Source organism: Chelonoidis abingdonii, chromosome 6, assembly GCF_003597395.2.
Source record: "Chelonoidis abingdonii isolate Lonesome George chromosome 6, CheloAbing_2.0, whole genome shotgun sequence".
NCBI lineage: Eukaryota > Metazoa > Chordata > Testudines > Testudinidae > Chelonoidis > Chelonoidis abingdonii.
In genome coordinates this window covers 118,972,055-118,991,991 of record NC_133774.1, presented here as the reverse complement: position 1 = coordinate 118,991,991, position 19,937 = coordinate 118,972,055, and positions in this window count along the sequence as shown.

The window sequence follows — 19,937 nt, the reverse complement described above, 5'->3', positions numbered from 1 at the left end:
TTTTTCCTAATATAATATGTTTTCACCTCAAATGTCCAGTCTATTTTCTATTGCATTGGGAGAATGGGCATGAATGCAATGTGAGATAAAACATTTACAGATGAAAACAAAACATTTTGACACTATGAGAACCCCCCCACACACCGTTTTTTCTAAAAAAAAATTCCAGCGAAATTGACTGAAGATGTGAAGCATTTCACTTTCAGTGGAACTGCATATGCCAGTGGAATATAATATCCCGTTTTTCTATGACCAGTTGTAGTGAAAATCCTGTTATACCTGGAGACTAGATTTTGACTACAAGCGGTATTCCTAAAATAGTTTCTGGTCTCAAGGGAATTATAAATCTTTACTATTTAAAAAAACAAAACCAGAACACACAGACAAAATGTTTCATGGTTATTCCAAATTTGGAAGTTCTTAGGAGCAGGGGCGGCTTTAGGTATTTTGCTGCTTCAAGCACGGCAAGCCGGCTGCCTTCGGCGGCTCGCCTACGGGAGGTCCCTGGTCCCACGGATTAAGCAGCACGCCTGCAGGAGGTCCGCCGAAGCCGCAAGACCAGCGGAGCCTCCGCAGACATGCCGCCAAAGGCAACTTGCCTGCTGCCATCTCGGCGACCGGCAGAGTGCCCTCCGTGACTTGCTACCCCAGGCACGCACTTGGCATGCTGGTGCCTGAAGCCGCTCCTGCTTAGGAGTAGCCACCGTAAGGAAAGCAAGCAAGCAAGCAAAAGAAAAAGCCACAGAATTTGGATTTGTATGATTTTTCTGGAGCTACTAAACTTTTGCAACTCAATGGGAGGGGGTTAGGGGGGGTTACTTTGCAGTACCGTAACTTGTGACTGCTTTGCGTATTTAAGTCCAACCTCTGTGATCTGGGAGGGATCTAAATTTGCCAGTGCAGCAGGGCCCCAGTGCAGCAGGGCCTCAGTGCAGGCCAATCCTGCAGCTCTTTATAATCATAAGGATGCTCCCATTGATTTAAATGGAACTATTCATCTGACCAAGGGATGAAGGACCAGGCTGTGTTTTCATGGACAAATTTTGATTCCAAACCTTTGTCTCTTTAAAATCCTGATGACATTTCATTTGCAAATAAGCCTGATCTGCACTTCCTCAAAGACTTATTTTGCTCTGAAATTTTGGATCAGACTCAACTCTAGTTTCATTATAACGAAACAATACAAACCATTGTAAAATCAGGACAGGATAAGCCCTAATTCAGAACAAAAAAATCCTAGAAGTAGCAAACCTGTGAAGTCTTGGGTTCCTGAGCCTCCATTGTCTAGAGTGATTTTTAAAAAGTTGCAATGAAATTATAATACAGTGTAAAATCCTCGGATGATGTAAGTCAACATACCCTCAGTGACTTCAAGTGAATTACACTCATTTACTCCAGATGAGGTTCTGGCCTATGCTTTGAAATGTACAACATTTAACAAATACAGTTACTGGAAGCAGAAAGCCTTCATCTTGCTGTCACTAACAAATTTTTACTATTATCAGTATAGGATATCAGAGGTTAGAAATGGTCCCTGTTAACCGCTTTCTGAGGGCACTCTTTTGCCCAGAGAATCAGCTGGTATGTTGAGAGAGAATGTGTGTTCATGTACATAGGCATAGGACAGATTGAGGCTAGGAAATGGGAACACCATACTCATCTGCAGAACATAATAGAGTAGTAAATTATTCCCACTGAAGATTCTAATTGTGTTAATATTTGTTTCCTCTCTGGAAAGTTGATTAGGCAGATTTATTGCTGGAAATTTTTGCTGCAACTTGGTAGGCTAGTCATAAATTTCATTTTCACTGAACTATTCTGACAACAGTCACATATGCTTAAAGCAGGACTTTTGTACAGGAACAAACTTGAAAAGATACAAGAATAAATTCACTGGGCTAGGATGTTCTGCCTCACATTACTGAAAATATCTGTGTTTGCTTCGTAGCTCATTTTCTGTACCTAAAATACCTATGGCCTTTTTAGTGTGCCCAGCTGCAATCATCCATTATCTGCCTGATCCTGCAAAGCTTTGTGCATGTGATTAACTTCACCCATCTGAAGAGTCTCCATGTCACTATCCACATGCCTGAAGTTTTGCCCATTCATGCAGTTCCTAAATGCACCTGTTGTATACAAAGAGACAAAGTGGGTGAGGTAATATCACCCACCTTGTCTCTTTAATATCCTGGAACCAACACAGCTGCAACAATACTGCAAACAATATATTGCATACATCAGTAAGACCCTGAAATATATGTCTATCAAGGGGGAATAAAAGGAGTAGCACACACCCCATATGTTAATATTGGAATGGGAACCTTGTGCTTGATCCCCAGCTGTGCTAGGTGATTGCATTACAGCTCCCTGGTGCACTCCTAGCCCACCCCAGTAATGGGTGGTGGTAAGGCTCTGAGGACTCTCCAGTCAGGATTTCTGTTTGATCAGAGAATCTTTAGCTGCTGCAGTAAGCCAGCTCTCAGTTTTTGAACCACTGCAACAGTTCAAAAGGAATTTACAAGGTGTCAAAGATCTGCATCTTGGAACTGAAGACTCTGAGTACTTGATTTCACAAAGTTAACATTACATTAACCCCAATTTTTATATTTAATTTCCTGGGGTACTTTTGAGGAATAAGGAAGTTAAAAAAAACCCCAGGAGACAAAAATAGAGCTGTTTAGCCCCAGGAGAGAATAAGCTCTGCCAGTTTCACCTTCACAGCTTGCAGGGCCGGCACTTCCATTTGGAGGCACCAGGATTTGGGAGGGCGGCAGACTGCTCCGGTGGACCTCCCGGAGGCGTTCCTACGGACGGTCCGCTGGTCCCACTGCGTAGGCACACCTGCGGCAGGTCTACCGGAGCCGCGGGACCAGCGAGCCTAGGGCGCCAAAAACCCTCGCGCCACTCCTGACAGCTTGTAATTAATGTTACTTTAATTGGAACAAGGCTGCTGTCTTGCAGAACATAGGTGCTCTAAACCTGTTTGGCTTCTGGAGTTAACAAACACAAAATTTAGAGAGGCATGCATTGCACTTCAATCATCCTTGTTTAGGTTAGGTTAAGGTGCAGGCATGAAAGGGGACTAAATGCCTTAAGTGCCAAAAGTAGGCTCTGCAATGTCTCTGCATGACCAAATATCCAGGATGGTTTTTCATGCTGGCCTGAGCGAGATGGGAGCTGGTTAATCCATGATCATGTGACTCCACTGGCTGAAAAAGCAGTCTTCTATTAGGTGTATTTTAAAATAATTCATAGATAGTAAATTCGTAGTAAATCTTATTGGCATAAAGGATGAGCTTTAGTGCTGAAATGCTTTCTTTTTCTTAACACACACTGAAAAGAGTTTGTATCACCATAGATTCCAAGGCCAGAAGGGACCATTTTAAGCATCTAGTTTGACCTCCTGTATAACACACACCATAAAACCTCCTAAATAATTCCTAGAGCATGTCAATACATGGGGCTCATATTAGCACTACTAAACTCTTACTGCTTCCTGTGCCCCTGTAACTTTACTAGTCATAGATTTTAATGCCAGTAGGGACCATTATGACCATGTAGTCTGACCTCCTGCGTAACAAAGGTCAGATAATGTCACTCAGAAATTCTTTCATGAAGGCCAATAACTTGTACATAAAGCTGGTCAAAAAAATTTGAACAGAATTGTTTTCCATTGGAAAAGGCTGATGGGATGAAATCAAAATGTTTTGCAGGAATGTATTGATCTCATTGAAATTTTAAATGGGAAATGTATCAAAACGCTTCAACTTTTACAATCTGCTGGAAGGTGTTAATGTCTGCCATCAGCTACAGACTCGGTTATAGCCAGTGGGTGTACTGAGCATCTTTCATTCAGGCTATATGAAGGAGAAAATAGATGTCCTTGTGTAGTGAGAGCTAAAACAAAAGAAGCCACCACCCAAAGCATTGGCCAAGTGAGAAGGCCTGAGAAGACCCTAGCTCGGGGAGAATAAGAGGGATTTCCTTTGGACTGATTGCAAATGCAAGTCTTGGAAATCCAGAGGCAGAAGAGCAGTAAAAAGCAACCAGAGAGGAAAAAGAGTGGCAGATAAGGGAACCAGTGGTGATAATGGTCCTGGGAGGAAACCAGGAGACAAAGCTTCTTGGGGCATAGGACTGGTTGGAAAGGTAGGGTTGGAAATTGTGAGCAAGAAAACCATTTGTTCCTACTATATTCAGGGAAATAGGACTCTGTGTGATTTCTTCATAAATAACCAGTACTGTACCAAAGAAATACTTGACTCGTATCAGATTTCCCTTCCTAACAGAAAGAACCCACCAAGGCCTGAACATTAGCTAAGTGCTCAGGCCAAGGAGTAACAATGGCATCTGCTGACCTTCAGTGCCCATCTATTTCTTGTGCATTTGTGAGTGTTGACAACAGGAATGGGAGAAACAGGGTTTTCCAGGGATTGGGGTATATGTACATTGTATGTACAGAATTACTGAACAGCTTATTCTGTAGCTGTACTTTGCTGGGTGGCTATTCTTATGTATATTCTATCACTTTTATAAAATTCACAGGGCCCCTGGAGCCTATGGCAGGCTTTTTAAAAAAAATAAATAAATAAAAATAATTTATACCAATAACATGAGATCCTTTATCTATTATCAAATTTGATGAAGTACGCAGATACACAAAAGCAGTTTTTTTTAAGAAAGTGAACATCTCTATCCCACGGGAACTTGATTTATTTTTTGACAAGTATAGTTTAGTTTTATTTGATAACACTTTATGGTCCCCAAATGAACATACATTAGCATGTTCTATAAGAAATAATGAAGACCTAACTCCAGCACCCTTGTTGTAATATCTTTGCCGAGAAACAGCAGAGATTGTCATTTTTTGTGTATCCAGATTAGGAACTGTGTGCTTTAGCCAAGTGGAAATTAGAAAGGTACTATTGTAATGTGTCCTCATGGGAACAGTAACTTAACTCTATACCAGGATCAGTTATAGAGCTCCAAATGAGCCCAATTTAGAGAGATGTCTTATGATAGAAGTGATTTGTAATTAAGGTGTTGAGGTAGAGCCTGAGATTAAGGTAAAGGACAACCTTTATCCTCTTTACTAAATATTCCTCGTGTTTTTTTTTTAAATAAGGAAACAAAGTATAAACTACCTACAATGTAGAAGTATGCATATGTTAACTATACAGGTGGGCTTTTGACACTTGAATTCTTGTCAGTCTCTGACCTTTGTCTTACTAGAAAGCAGTCCCAACAGTGCTGAAATGTCCAGTTTTGACACATTCAGAATGAAACATTTTGGTATTGGAAGCAAGTTTTTGTTTCAAAATTTGTTAATATGAAACTAATCAAAATTGAAATGAACCATGTAGATTTTGTCAAAATGAATCAATTCCAAATGACCTAAAATTATTTATCTCCCTTCCCCTGAGCCAGTGGTCCCCAACACGATGCCCGCGGGTGCCATGGTGCCCGTCAGGGTATCTTAGTGTACCCGTGTACTGGCCGGCAGACAAGCATCCGCCAAAATGCCACCGACAAGCAGCGTCATCCAGAGACGTTGCCGATTTTCGGCAGCATTTCGGTGGCGACACCTCTGGATGACGCTGCTTGTTGGTGGTATTTTGGCAGTGACGCCTATTGACGTGCCGCTTCTTGGCAGCATTTTGGTGGATGCTCGTCCGCCGCCACGGTCCTCTGTGGCTTGTCATCTGGTGCCGCCAGACAAAACGGTTGAGGACTGAGCTTTCCTTTGTGGAGGAGTTTGGGGTTTTGCTGTTTTGGAATATAGCCAAATTTTAAAAACCTTCATGGAATGGAACTTCCATCCTCTACGCAGCTCTGGTCACTAATGCATTTTCCACAGTAGTGTTAAAAAAGTTATCATGTTCTGAGGACCCGAGTTTATATAAAGTCACAGAAAAGGAAATTTTGATCTCTTTTAACATCTTCTAATTCTGTTGCTGTTAAAGTCATTATTCACAGATGGTTTATTTTAGATACCACTGTCTGTCTGGTAATTCTTGGTAAATGCTGATTTTTAGAGAGGACTATTGCAAATCTTTTCTTAGAATGCAGTGTGGTATTTGCACAGTTGTTCCTGCTGAGAAGCTGTGTATCGTGAGGGGTAGGGAGGGAATACATGCTTGAAAGCCAAACAGAGTCTAAGGCCAACATTTCCAAAGTGGAAGAGCTACGTTATGTATTTTTATCCATATTTGGAACCTAAATTAAGTAGCCTGATTTTCAGAGTTAAGTAACCACAACTCACAGGGAAGATAAGAATTATAGAAATGTAGGGCTGGAAAGGACCTTGAGAGGTCACCTGCTCCGTCCCCCATGCTGAAGCAGTACCAGGTAACCCCAGACCATCCCTGACAGGTGTTTGTCTAACTTGTTCTTAAAAATTTCCAATGATGGGGATTCCACAGCCTGCCTTGGTAACCTATTCCAGAACTTAACTATCTTCATAATTATAAAGTTTTTCATAATAGCTAATCTAAATCTCCCTTGCTACAGATTAAGCCCATTTCTTTTTGCTCTGCTTTCAGTGGACACGGAGAACAATTGTTCCCTGTCCTCTTTATACCAGCCCTTAACATATTTGAAGACCGTTATTAGGTGCCCCCTCAGGTTTCCTTTCTCAAGAATTAACATGCCCAGGTTTATTAACCTTTCCTCCTAGGTCACGTTTTCTAAACCTTTTATTATTTTGTTGCTCTCCTCTGGACTCTACAATCTTTCCTAAAGTATGTTGCCCAAAGCTGCACACATTAGTCCAGCTGAGGCCTCACCAGTGCTGAGTAGAGAAGAATAATTACCCCCTCTGTTTTACATATGACAGTCCCGTTAATATATCCAAGAATATTTGTGTTTTTCTCAACTCATCATGTTATTGAATCATATTCAGTTTGTGATCCACTTTCACCCGCAGATCCTTTTCATCACTACTACAATTATTCCTTATTTTGTATTTGTGTTTGATTATTTTTGACTTCCCAAGTGTTACCGAATTTCATCTTGTTGATTTTAGACCAGTTCTCAAATTTTTCCTGCTCTCCAAAATGCTTTCAACCCCTCGCAGCCTGCAAATTTTATAAGCATGCTATCCACTCCATTATCCAAGTCAAATAATAAAAATATTTAATAGTACCAAATCGTGGAATTGACTGCTCATCCCCTTTGGAATCTGGCCACTTATTTTGGTGCCTAAATGTTGATTTTTGGTGTTTCTAGTTGGACAGTCAAATTGGAAAATCTTGCCCCTAAAACTTAGTGCTTGAATATTCCCCCTGTTCATAACGTTATAAAATTACTTAAGGGCTAAGTTTTCTTTTCACTTCTATTTTACTTTCCCCTCTCACTCTCTTGCAGCAAAGTATGTTGAGGTGTATCCTGTTTTTCATGCTGACCTTTTTCTTATCAATACTGGGACAATTTACTATATCTGCTGCATTCTTCTTTCATTATGTCAGACTCAGGGTCCAAACTGACAACCACAGTGTGTGGCAGTTGGACTTGACATGTCTTGGCACAAGGTCAAATCCTTTTTTCTGTGCATGCCAGCTACCCCACCCCACATGTTATATTTCATACATAATTACAGTTCCTTTCAGAATATGCTGATATATGTGTCACATTTTTGGGTAAAGTCTAGAATATCCTTAAGTTTCTTTTTTTTAGCTATTTTATTTTATTTTATTTTTTGCGTGCAGTGCTTTTTGACATCTTCCTGTTTGGTTAGTATTTTTACCATCTGCTACCTTAATGACATTTCAGTGGGGAGTGAGTGTTTGAGTTGCTTGACTGGTGAAAAGCATCCTTGCACATTATCTCACAGCATGACTCTCATTATTCTCCACATTTTATATTGATATATCCCAGCTCAGTTTCTCCCATCAGCCCTTATATTATGGCGCCTTTCATTCTCACAGAACAAACCACAACCTACCTACTGCCACTTGACTGCAGAGCAGGAGCAGTTGAACTGTGCATACTTTTTCTGCCCTTGAACTTCATTCAACTCCTCTTCGTAAGAATAAAGTTCCAAAACTGTGTTTTCCCTGTGCTAAACTCTGTCAACCATGCAATCTTTTATAATAGAGGGAAAAAATAGCTTAGAACTGCAGTTTTCCATCAGCGAAATTCTGATTAATCTGTAGTACGTTTAGCTTATAATAAATGGTAGATGTAGTTGAGTTGAAGTTAGTCTCCTTTATCTGCAGTGTTCCATTGTGGAAATGGATTAATCTGAATTAAATACAAGCATCAGAATCCCTGCATCTTAAAAGTGTAAATTAATGCTTAAAATGTCTCTCAGAACAACATTTTTCTTTGTGCACCCATGATTAATGTGACTCTAAATGTGATGAAAATAAAGACAGGCTAAAGTTCTGAAACCATTTAAACTGTCCTTTATTATTTCTAAAACTGCAATCATATCAGGATATGCGAATTCGTGTATTGTTTGTGGATTTGAACAGCCATCAAATCAATCACAGTTAATCTGAACTGGAAAAGATTATAGTTGCCACTCTTGAGCAATGACAGCAAAAGTTGCATTTCATGGTTTTCTAATTGACAAGTCCCATGTTTTGAAATGTGTGAAAAGTAGGATTAAGGTACAGTTAGGATGTATGAAACATATGTCAGAGCTGGGACACCTCTGAGCATGTTGTCAAGAAAACGTATTTTTCTACTCATCTGTTTCCTTGGCATACTACAGTATAGGAACTCTGGATAGTCTTCCTAGTTAGCATCATAGCTATTCAATTTCTTTTTTGCCAGTTTATTTTCCACTAGCTTCTAGGGAAGATGGGAGGTTTGGGGGCAACATTTTCATCACCATGCAATAGTAATATAATGTAATGTGGATCACCATTTTCATGGTGAAAGTGTCTGAAATAGGTTTTATTCAGAGAAGAATGAAATTGTCATTCTTGTTACGTGGCATGATCCAAAGCCCGCTGATGTCAATTTCAAAGGCTCCCATTGACATTGATAGACTTTGATTCAGCCCGTAGTGAAGTAATAGCTTTTTAATTCACTTTAATTAATAGCTTGCTATAACCAGGATCTGCATACATGGAGGCAAGCTATACATGAAGGCAAGCAATACAGGCTCTGAGGCCCTCAAATCTCATTGACATTTAGTGAATGTTGGGCACCTGCCTGCAGTTTAAAGTGATTTAGGGCACTGTAAATATTACAGTTACTCAGTGCCTTGGTACTAAATCTCTTTAAGGAATACCAAACCTGCCAGCTATACCATGACTCAGAGGTGAGCAGTGAAGATGCTTCAGCTGCTAAGCCTTCCACGTGCTAGCCCCTGAGGGTCATAGGTATGTTGTTAGACAGGGCTCAATCCTGTAAGATATTAAGGCCCTCTCACCCCAATTTGGAAAAGCCCATTGATCCAATGCCTGTTGGAGTCAATGGAACTATTCATGCACTTGAAGTTAAGCATATGGGTTTGCTGGATTGGGGTCAGGCTTAGAGCTGTATGAATAATGGATTTTTCAGTTCACTGATGATTCTTAATAATAAATCATAATAATTAGTGTTGAGTGAAATGAAACATTTTGTTTGACCTAGAATGGAATCTTTCATTTTGATATTGAAGTGTTTTTGTTTTTTTTCTTTTAAAATTTTTGACATAAAATCGAAGGTAACTTTGAAACAAAAAGTAGTTTCAAATTGAAAAGTGAAAACATCTCATTTAGGAAATGTTGAAACAAAATGCTTTGACTTTTGGGGGACTTTTGTTAGGGTTTTTTTTTTTCTCCAAACAAAACAATTGACTGAAATCAACACAAATTAGCAAAACATTTCAGTCAATGGAAATCTAATTTTTAACTTAAAGAACCTAAAAATTTGAATTTAAAAATTTTGCCCAGCTCTCAGGATCCACACCTTACAGCAGGGATGGGCAAACTCAGCTGTTTTAAGCCAGCCCTCGAGCTCCTGCTGGGGAGTGGGGCCTGGGACTTGTCCCGCTCCAGTCAGGGAGCAGAGTTGGGGGCCACTCCATGCAGCTCCCAGAAGCATTTGTCTGGCCCTGCTCCAGTGCTCCAATGGGAGCTGCAGGGGCAGTGCCTATAGACGAGACAGCCCGCAGAGTCACCTGGCTGCGCCTCCACACAGGAGCCATAGAAGGGACATGCCAGTGCTTCTGGGAGCCGCTTGAGATAAGCGCCGCCGGAGCCTGCATCCCTAAGCCTCTACCCATGCCCCAACCCTCTGCCCCAGCCTGATCCCCCTCCCTCCCATCAAACCCCTCAGTTCCAGTGCAGACTACCCTCCTATACCCCAAACTCCTCATCTCCAGCCCCACCCAAGAGCCTGCATCCCCAGCCGGAGCCCTTCCCCCCGCACACACATACCCCAGTCCTCCGCCCCAGCTCGGAGCCCCCTCTCACACCCTTTACTCCTCATTTCTGGCCCCACTCTGGAGCCTGCACCCCCAACCAGAGCCCTCACCCCCTCCTGCACCCTAACCCCAGTTTTCTGAGCGTTCATGGCCTACCATACAATTTCTATTCCCAGATGTGGGCCTCAGGTCAAAAAGCTTGCCTGCCTCTGCCTTACAGGATCAGGATCATGGTCATGGTCTCCTGAATTCAAATCCATTTAAAAGCCTTCCCTGTACCATAACTTCATGGTCATTTAATTATAGAAATACTGGATCATCTCAGAGTCAACATGACTTAGAAAAATTCATGATGGTAAAAGTGCAAGTTAGTTAACAAATGTGAACATATCATGGTGTTTTCTATTGTTGAAAATACAGTATTGTAACAATGAGAATTTGTTCTACTTATGGAAGAAAATATTAAAAAGAGATTGAAATTGAAACCCACCATGAATTCCGTGTTTGGTTTTGTTCTTTCCTTTTGCCTCTGACTGTTCCTAAACAGCTTTGGAATAAAATTTGGAATGAGGAACTTCATGAGCAGCCTTTCAATGCTATTTTATAACAATAGAATGAGTTATTCCCACTACTAAAAATATCAGTCATTAAGGCTAGCAAAGAAAATAGAGTATTGAAGAAAAGGTAAAAAGTTTCAAGTAGTTTATGTTTGATTGATTCCTCTCCCCCCCCCCCCCCCCCGCAACTTCTATAGCTTCTGCTCTTTAGGATCACAGTTGACTCTGAGTAACAGCATATTTCTGTGCTGGTTAATAAAGATGGGATTTACTGAGAACAGGAGGAAGTGTTCTGCTGCTTTTGCAGCCCCTATGAATCACTAGTCCTGGGTCAGCATATTGAGCCACCAAATGGTTTTACATGTTGGTTATAACAGTTTTGTTTTTCATAAACTCTAAGAAAAATGAATGACTAGCAAAGTAGGCTTTAGGGGAGCGGTTTGGAAGATTCCAGCTATCAGTTTTTGAAAGAACATAGTGTTCTATATTGGCAAATGCTGGCTACTGCACTCTAATTTATGGAAAGTCAAGAATATCACCCTTTTGTGGCTTGCTCACTAAAGACCTGATCCTGCACTACTGGACTCAATGGGAGTTCTAATATTGGCTTCAATGAATACAGAATCAAGAAGATGTAAGATTCTTAGTTTTAAGGCCGGATGGGACCTTTATGACCATTCAATCTGTCTGCCTGCAGAACACCTGCCATAAACCCAGGACTATGCAAAATATGGCAATTTCTCTTTTTTGGGGAGGTTATATCAACATTGTTCTGTTTGTATGCAAAAAAGTGTGACTTTGTCAAGATTTGAGTTTGAACAGTTTAATATTTTTTTTGGTTCTGTTGTGTCTGCTTCCCACGCTATGTTTGCCATGGCTAAGAGAGATTTTCCCTGAACTCAACTGTATTGGAAAGCTGTGTTTTGCAGAAGTGAGTTATCCCTGAATTCTGCACGTGTGTGGAAGAGCTTATGTCTATGGTGTCTGTGTGGATGCTGTGTGCAGATCTGTTATCATGCTGCAACAACAATTCTAACAGGCTTCCACTTTTTCCTTTTGTATTTTATGCATATTTCTCTTCTAAGTGGTTCTATTTAATTATTGGAGGAAATGGATGAAGGGCCCTAAGAACTGACAAGTAAAATTTAATTTAATTTAATTGCATTAGTATAGCGCTGTCTGAGTGAGGTGGAATTGCAAATAGCATTGAGAACAAAAAAATAATGCAGAGACCTAGAGGGACTAGAAATACAAGCAGAAAATAACGAAGTGAGATCGGACTTGTAAAAACAGAGGCTAACAGATCTGGGAAGGAAATAATCCAAAGCAATAATATTCCATGGAAGGGGGAAGTTGTAAAAATAATCAGTAACATTGGCAGAGACCTAGTGCAGTTAGCAGATGGCAAATGAGACAAAGTGGTGTGGTAGCAAACGGGGCCAATACAAAGGGATCATATAACGGAAGAAGGAGGTAATAGTCTTTCTTTGTATGGCCATGGAGTGACGGCACTTCTATTAAATTTCTTACCGTGACAGTGGGCAGAGCATATCAAAGCATAGCACTGTATTACGAGATGGATATTAATAAATTAGAGGACTCTCAGAGAACAGCAGTACAAATAATCCAGGGGCAGGAGGGATTGATTTCCAAGGAAACAGTAAAAGATCTAAGTATGCTGAGCTTGGCCAAAAGACAATTCTGTGGTAGAGGCTGGAGCATGGAGACATGACTCTGAATATCCTTGAATGGCGTAACCACTAAGAAGAGAGAGATTATTAAATGTGATGTGAGAGTTTAAAACAGGAGTAACTGGAGAGAATTAATAAAAGGAAAATATAGGTTAGATATTAGAAAAATCTTCATGGCAGTAAGATTTGTAAGGCTGTGGAATCAATAGCCCCCTAAAGCAAGTGCTGAAAGATTGCTGGCTTGGGACTTTTAAAGTAAGAGTGGACAAAGTGCTATTAAAATATGCTGTAGGAACCAATCCTCATGCATGTGGACTGACACAATTGTTCCTTCCCATGTCTAACTTCTGTGAGTTTTGTGTTGTCCTGCTCTGGAAGGAACACCAGATAAAAGCCACTGCTGTGATGTCCCCACAGAAACAAGAAAATTCTTGACACCACAGCTGTCTTAGACAAGCAAAAGCAGGGAATACTGCTGCTGAAGCTAGTAGCTCCAGAGCCCAGGCAGACAGTTCTATACTGGGGTTCCTAGTAACTGTTAGCTAGCTGGGACACCTCATAATCCTTGACATTGATGGGGAACCCCAGTGGTGCTTTCTGCATTGTTAGTGTAGGAGCCAGATGGTACTGGAGTGGGAGTGTTTCCTGATTTCTCTGACACCCCCAAGATCCTACATGAGGGGGCTGTGTGGTAGCAGGCAAGCAGTCTACCAGTCCCTCCCCTCCCAGATTACATATAAATTGAGGTTTCAGGCTTCCTGTGACTTGGAAAAGAAGGGTGGGTAGGAAGTCCGGTTGTGCAAACTGTGTCAGTCTAGGCCATGGATTTTCATGGACTAGGGTCGACAGGTTTCTGGGTAGACTGGAGCCCCTGTTTTAAACCTGCCCACTAATTTCATTTGCTGGGTCCTAGTTCTTATAGTCTCAAGGAATAACATATGCTTCTCTGTACATGTGTGTATAGCTTCATAGGTAATAATGTTATATTATATACATGTAAGAATATATAGTGAATCATATCCTTGGCTTTTTAGAACTTGTACCTGTGCTGTGCACTGTGGCCTTCTGGATCATCACAAAAACTACAGTGCCTCTCTGAAAGCACAGGCATATGTAGCATATAGAGACCATGCTTTAAAAATTACTGCCTTTGCAAAGAGTCTGCTACTTCCAAGATATCCCCTGTCTTTAAAATGAAGAATTCCATAGGGAACAGTAAAGTCTTTCAAAACATGGGACTTTCTAAGGCTATACACTGAGTAGAGCTATGTAATTGTTAGGCTTTTGTTTTCTCTCTACTGCACCTTAAAGTTTTTAGGAGGCTGCACTCTGAAGGAGGCATCTTCCACTGTTTGTTCAATTCATATGTTCTGTCATGTTCTGGTGACTTTTTTTTCCTCCTGTCTTGATTCATAGTATAAAGCAGAAGCTATTCAAACTGAGGGTATATAGCTGCTGCATTCATATGGAAAACTGCAACACATACCAGTACCAAAGGAGCATCTTAACAGTATATAGTAAAAAAACATATAAGGTTCTAGGGACTAGATCATCAGCTGCTGTAAATTAGCATACCTCACTGAAGTAAATGAAGCTACACTGATTTACCCTAGGGTAAATCACACATCTGTTACATGATATGTGCACAAAAATTAAATAGGCATAAGAAATGTTTGTTCAATCTTCAGATTTAGCACTTTATATGTGATTTCAAATTTGATATGTGGTTCAGACATTAAGGATATATCTACACTGTAATCATAGAATATCAGGGTTGGAAGGGACCTCAGGAGGTCATCTAGTCCAACCCCCTGCTCAAAGCAGGGCCGATCTCCGACTTAATCATCCCAGCCAGGGTTTTATCAAGCCAGGCCTTAAAAACCTCTAAGAATGGAGATTCCACCACCTCCCTAGGTAACCCATTCCAGTGCTTCACCACCCTCCTAATGAAAAACTTTTTCCTAATATCCAACCTAAACCTCCCCCACTGCAACTTGAGATCATTTCTCCTTGTTCTGTCCTCTAGTACCACTGAGAACAGTCTAGATCCATCCTCTTCGGAACCCCCTTTCAAGTAGTTGAAAGCAGCTATCGAATCCCCCCTCATTCTTCTCTTCCGCAGACTAAATAATCCCAGTTCCCTCAGTCTCTCGTCATAAGTCATGTACTCCAACCCCCTAATCATTTTTGTTACCCTCCGCTGGACTCTTTCCAATTTTTCCACATCCTGCTTGTAGTGTGGGGCCCAAAACTGGACACGGTACTCCAGATGAGGCCTCACCAATGCCAAATAGAGGGGAATGATCACGTCCCTTGATCTGCTGACAATGCCCCTACTTATACAACCCAAAATGCCGTTTATCTTCTTGGCAACAAGGGAACACTGTTGACTCATATCCAGCTTCTCATCCACTGTAACCCCTAGGTCCTTTTCTGCAGAACGGCTTCCTGCCGTTTGGTCCCTAGTCTGTACCAATGCATGGGATTCTTCCATCCTAAGTGCAGGACTCTGTACTTGTCCTTGTTGAACCTCATCAGATTTCTTATAGCCCAATCCTCTAATTTGTCTAGGTCCCTCTGTATCTTGTCCCTACCCTCCAGTGTATCTACCATTCCTCCTAGTTTAGTGTCATCTGCAGACTTGCTTAGGGTGCAGTCCATCCCATCATTCAGATCATTAATGAAGATATTGAACAAAACCTGCCTCAGGACCGACCCTTGGGGCACTCAACTTGATACTAGTGGCCAGCTTGACATGGAGCCATTGATCACTACCCATTGAGCCTGACCATCTAGCCAGCTTTCTATCCACCTTATAGTCCATTCATCCAGCCCATACTTTTTTAACTTGCTGGTAAGAATACTGTGGGACACCATATCAAAAGCTTTGCTAAAGTCAAGATATATCACGTCCACTGCTTTCCCCTCATCCACAGAGCCAGTTATCTCGTCATAGAAGGCAGTTAGTTTAATCAGGCATGACTTGCCCTTGGTGAATCCATTCTGACTGTTCCTGATCACCTTCCTCTCCTCTAAGTGCTTCAGAAATCATTCCTTGAGGACCTGCTCCATGATTTTTCCAGGGACTGGGGTAAGGCTAACTGACCTATAGTTCCCCGGATCCTCCTTCTTCCCTTTTTTAAAGATGGGCACCACATTAGCCTTTTTCCAGTCATCCGGGACCTCTCCTGATTGCCATGAGTTTTCAAAGATAATGGCCAATGGCTCTGCAATCACATCAGCCAACTCCTTTAGCACCCTCAGATGCTGTGCATCCGGCCCCATGGACTTGTGCTTGTCCAGCTTTACTAAATAGTCCTGAACCACTTCTTTCTCCATAGAGGTCTGGTCACCTCCTCCCCATGCTGTGCTGCCCAGTGCAGTAATCTGGGAGCTGACTTTGTTTGTGAAGACAGAGTCCAAAAAAAGCATTGGGTACGTTAGCTTTTTCACATTCTCTGTCACTAGGTTGCTTCCCTCCTTCAGTAAGGGGCCCACACTTTCCTTGACTTTCTTCTTGTTGCTAACATACCTGAAGAAACCCTTCTTGTTACTCTTAACATCTCTTGCTAGCTGCAACTCCAAGTATGATTTGGCTTTCCTGATTTCACTCCTGCATGACTGAGCAATATTTTTATATGCCTCCCTGGTCATTTGTCCAATCTTCCACTTCTTGTAAGCTCCTTTTTTGTGTTTAAGATCATCAAGGGCTGTTAAGCCAAGCTGATCGCCTGCCATATTTACTATTCTTTCTACACATCGTGATTGTTTGTTCCTGCAAACTCAGTAAGGATTCTTTAAAATACAGCTAGCTCTCCTGGATTCCTTTCCCCTATGGCTAGTAAAACTTAAGAACCTAAGCCTAGGGTTAGCAGAACTTAAATTAGCAGACCCTGATTTTGTTAACCTGGGGCTTGAGCATCTGCCATCATTTGTAACCTCAGGTTGGGAATTGTTGAACCTTGGTTCCCCACCTTGGGCATCAGCAGTTATGATACATTATGAGGGCCTGAGTCCAACCACCCATATTCCAGACTTCTTAGTGCCCTCCCAATATGTGACTGCTCTAGCCCTTTGTTCATGGTGCCATGTGAGCAAACTTGACTGTCCAGCGAACAAATAAAATTGGCCCGTGGGATATGGGGCTGTTCTTCAAAGCATTAGGTCTTGAACCCTGAGTCCTAGCTTGACTCAGGCTTGGATCCTCCACTCCCATGAAGTCCTGGAACCTTAAGTTAGCATGATTTATGTGTAGACAGAAGTGGGGGGTTAGGCTTGAGTTCAAACCCTGGGCTTACATTGCAGTGTAGATGTACCCAAATAGTATAATGAAAAGGATATTAGAAGATTGGTGGAAGAAATACGTGAAATATGTTCAGTGCTCCCTTTGGACTCTGTTCACCTAGTGTGATCATGGCATTTATGGATCAAGGTTCCAAACAGATGACTTACTCTTCGAAGTCTTGTTGCTGCTGCTGATTTGTCCACTGCGATACATTTTAACTGGAGATTTGTATGGTGTTTTGAGACTTTCAGTCTCAGGGAAAATGTACATGTCCAACATAAGGTGCCACTATATGAAGAAAGCCTAAATATGTGAGTTAGGAATTATTTCCCATCCTTCGTGATGTGCTGTCAAGCTCATTGCTGGATTGTTTTTAAATAATTTCTTATTTGTGGTAGTGTACTCCTGGTGATTGTTCAAACCAAGAACATTGAAAAACACTTTAAAATGTCACTTTTCTTCACATATTCCATTTACATTCTACACTGTACTTAACTTCAACAATCAAACTAGACTGCTCAGTTCCACTTTTGTTTCTTATTAGTTTTATTGTTTTTGTTTTGTTTTGTTTCCTATGCCCCAGACAAACAAAAATAACTCCCTATGGGCTACAACTGTTTAAACCCTTACTCTTAATATGCTGCTATGGCAGTGCTTGCTTTGAAAACTTAAAACACTTGGAATGCAGGTTCCTATCTAAAGTTGTCACCATAATTATCACTTTTAAATTGGATTCCCTGTAAAAATTCGTAATGTCAGATTGGATTGAAACACACAAAACCAAGTTGTCTATTTGATTTCAACATGAAAGTTGTACTGTAATAATTTTGCTGAAGATTTTTATTCACCTCAAGAGAGCAAAAGTTTTTTCTGTAAAATATTTGTGGGTTTATTTACTTTTTGTTCTAGAACAGTGACCAATTTACCCTTTTGCTCTATAGAACTTTTTCCACATTTTACTGAGCTTATAGCAGTTTCCACAGCTTGTTCCAATTGCAGTTTGAACAGTAGCATATCTAGAACTCAGGGTTTAAATACTGATCTGATTCTTTGGGAAGATTTACAGTCCCTGTGAACAGGGCAGTTTTCTGAGGTAGGTTATTGTAAAGATTTTTGAAAGGCTGATGAGATTGATATTAGATTGGTAATCTTTAAAGAGGGGTTTTTTTGTTTTGTTTTTTTGTTTTGTTAGCAGGAACTAGAGATTTGCAATAATCTTGCAAGGTCTGCATAGTTTTTCTCCTTAAATCACTGTTTTGCAGAATGGGCACTTCATGGTTTTAAAAGACTTCCTCCATAAAGTTAGATTTGTGGCAACATTGCAAACAAAGACATCTCTGAAATATATCAGAACTGTGGATTTCACTATTGCCAACCCTCAAGCTGGTAAAAATGTAATTTTGTGTTATTAACAGAAACAGTATAATAGGCATAGTGTGAAGTTTAGTATTAAATGTACTTCAGACCATGAGTTAAAATAAAAAGTGAGAACAGTCTCATTGTCATCACTGTGTGTTTTTCTCTTGTACTCATGGAACTCCATTTAATTCTGAATGTTACAGAGTGAATTCCTGGTCCCGCTGAAGTCAAAGGAACACTGCCATTCACTTTGACAGGGCCAGGATTTCATCATAGCTTGCGCAGATCTCTTCCATTTTCTCTTTGCCTTTGCTGTTATTTATTAATATTATTTTAACTTTACAGCCATAATATTTAACAGTGGAAATCCTTTTGGACTACGTAGTGTTCAATGTACCTCCCTGAGTAAAGATAAGCACAAGCGTTCGCAGGTTAGAACTTGTGCCAAGTTGTTGTGAATAGGGTTGGATATGAGAGCACATTAGTGAGGCATTTACTTTCTGTTCTGTATATTTATATTTTTGTTAAGCCTCAATCCAGTGAAAACTTATACCCATGCGTAAGCAGGTTCTGAATGAGCTTTTCCCTGACATCTAGTGATGAGCTGGAGGAAAGACTTCAGGATCATAGTGTATTTGCATAAACACACCTACTTTGCCTAGGTACACAGCAGAGGGCACTGCTCTAGCAAAATGATCAATTTTGGCTGGCATCAGGTTGCAGCCATATTCACCTGGCAGAAGGATTATCCATACTTAAATTTCTTTAGGTGGGTAGTCTCTTTAAACTCACAAATTTCTATACTATGTCTGTAGCTGTCTATACATACAATTGAAGATAACTGTCTCTATTTCTACAACTGCAAGACCTAGAGGTGTACAGACGAGTCTCATCTTATGCGCATTTAACATGCGTGAATTCAGCTTTGCACGGTCAGCAAAAACAAGAAAAAAAGAGAAAAATAGCAATTTAAATACTGTACCTGTAGTGTGGGCGATTCCGCCCGTCATTACATTCAATGTAATTTTGACTATACGCAATTTTCGCTTTATGCGCTGACAGCGGAACGTAATCCCATCATAAAATGAGACTCGCCTGAGCTTCTTTTTCAGCTTATAGGTAATTCTTTAGCAGTGAGTTTTTAACTCTGCTTTCCAGGGCAACTGATGGAGTTGCAATGTCAGTGAACAGAGAAGAGCAGTTTCTGGGGGTTAGCAGTCAGCGGAGTGGCTATAATAGTTTTTAGTTCAGACAAAGGTGATTCAGCCCAAAGAGAAGCACCAAGAAAATTGTTTGTTGGAGGGATTTTTCCTATGTTTACATGACGCAAGATCTTCAGGGGGTTTGAAAATGCATTGGAATTTTGCAAGAGGAGAAAACATTGACTATAAAACCTGATCAGTTTCTTTTGGATGCCTCATTTTGTGAGGAATACTCCCTAAAAGCTAGTTTAATTTTTTAACTTCTAATTTGTCAAGCTTTTCTAGTTTGGCTGAAATTAGAAGGAGAGAGTTTTTAAAGTAAATAATTTATTTGTTTAGTTTTTGTTTTGAAAAATACAACTTGTAGCTGTTCTGTTTATCAGATTTAGATTGGTTCTAAATGTGCTCTGGCACTGAAATATCTGATTATATGCCACAAATATTTGACATCCTCTTTTTTGATTGTTATGATGCTAAAATGGC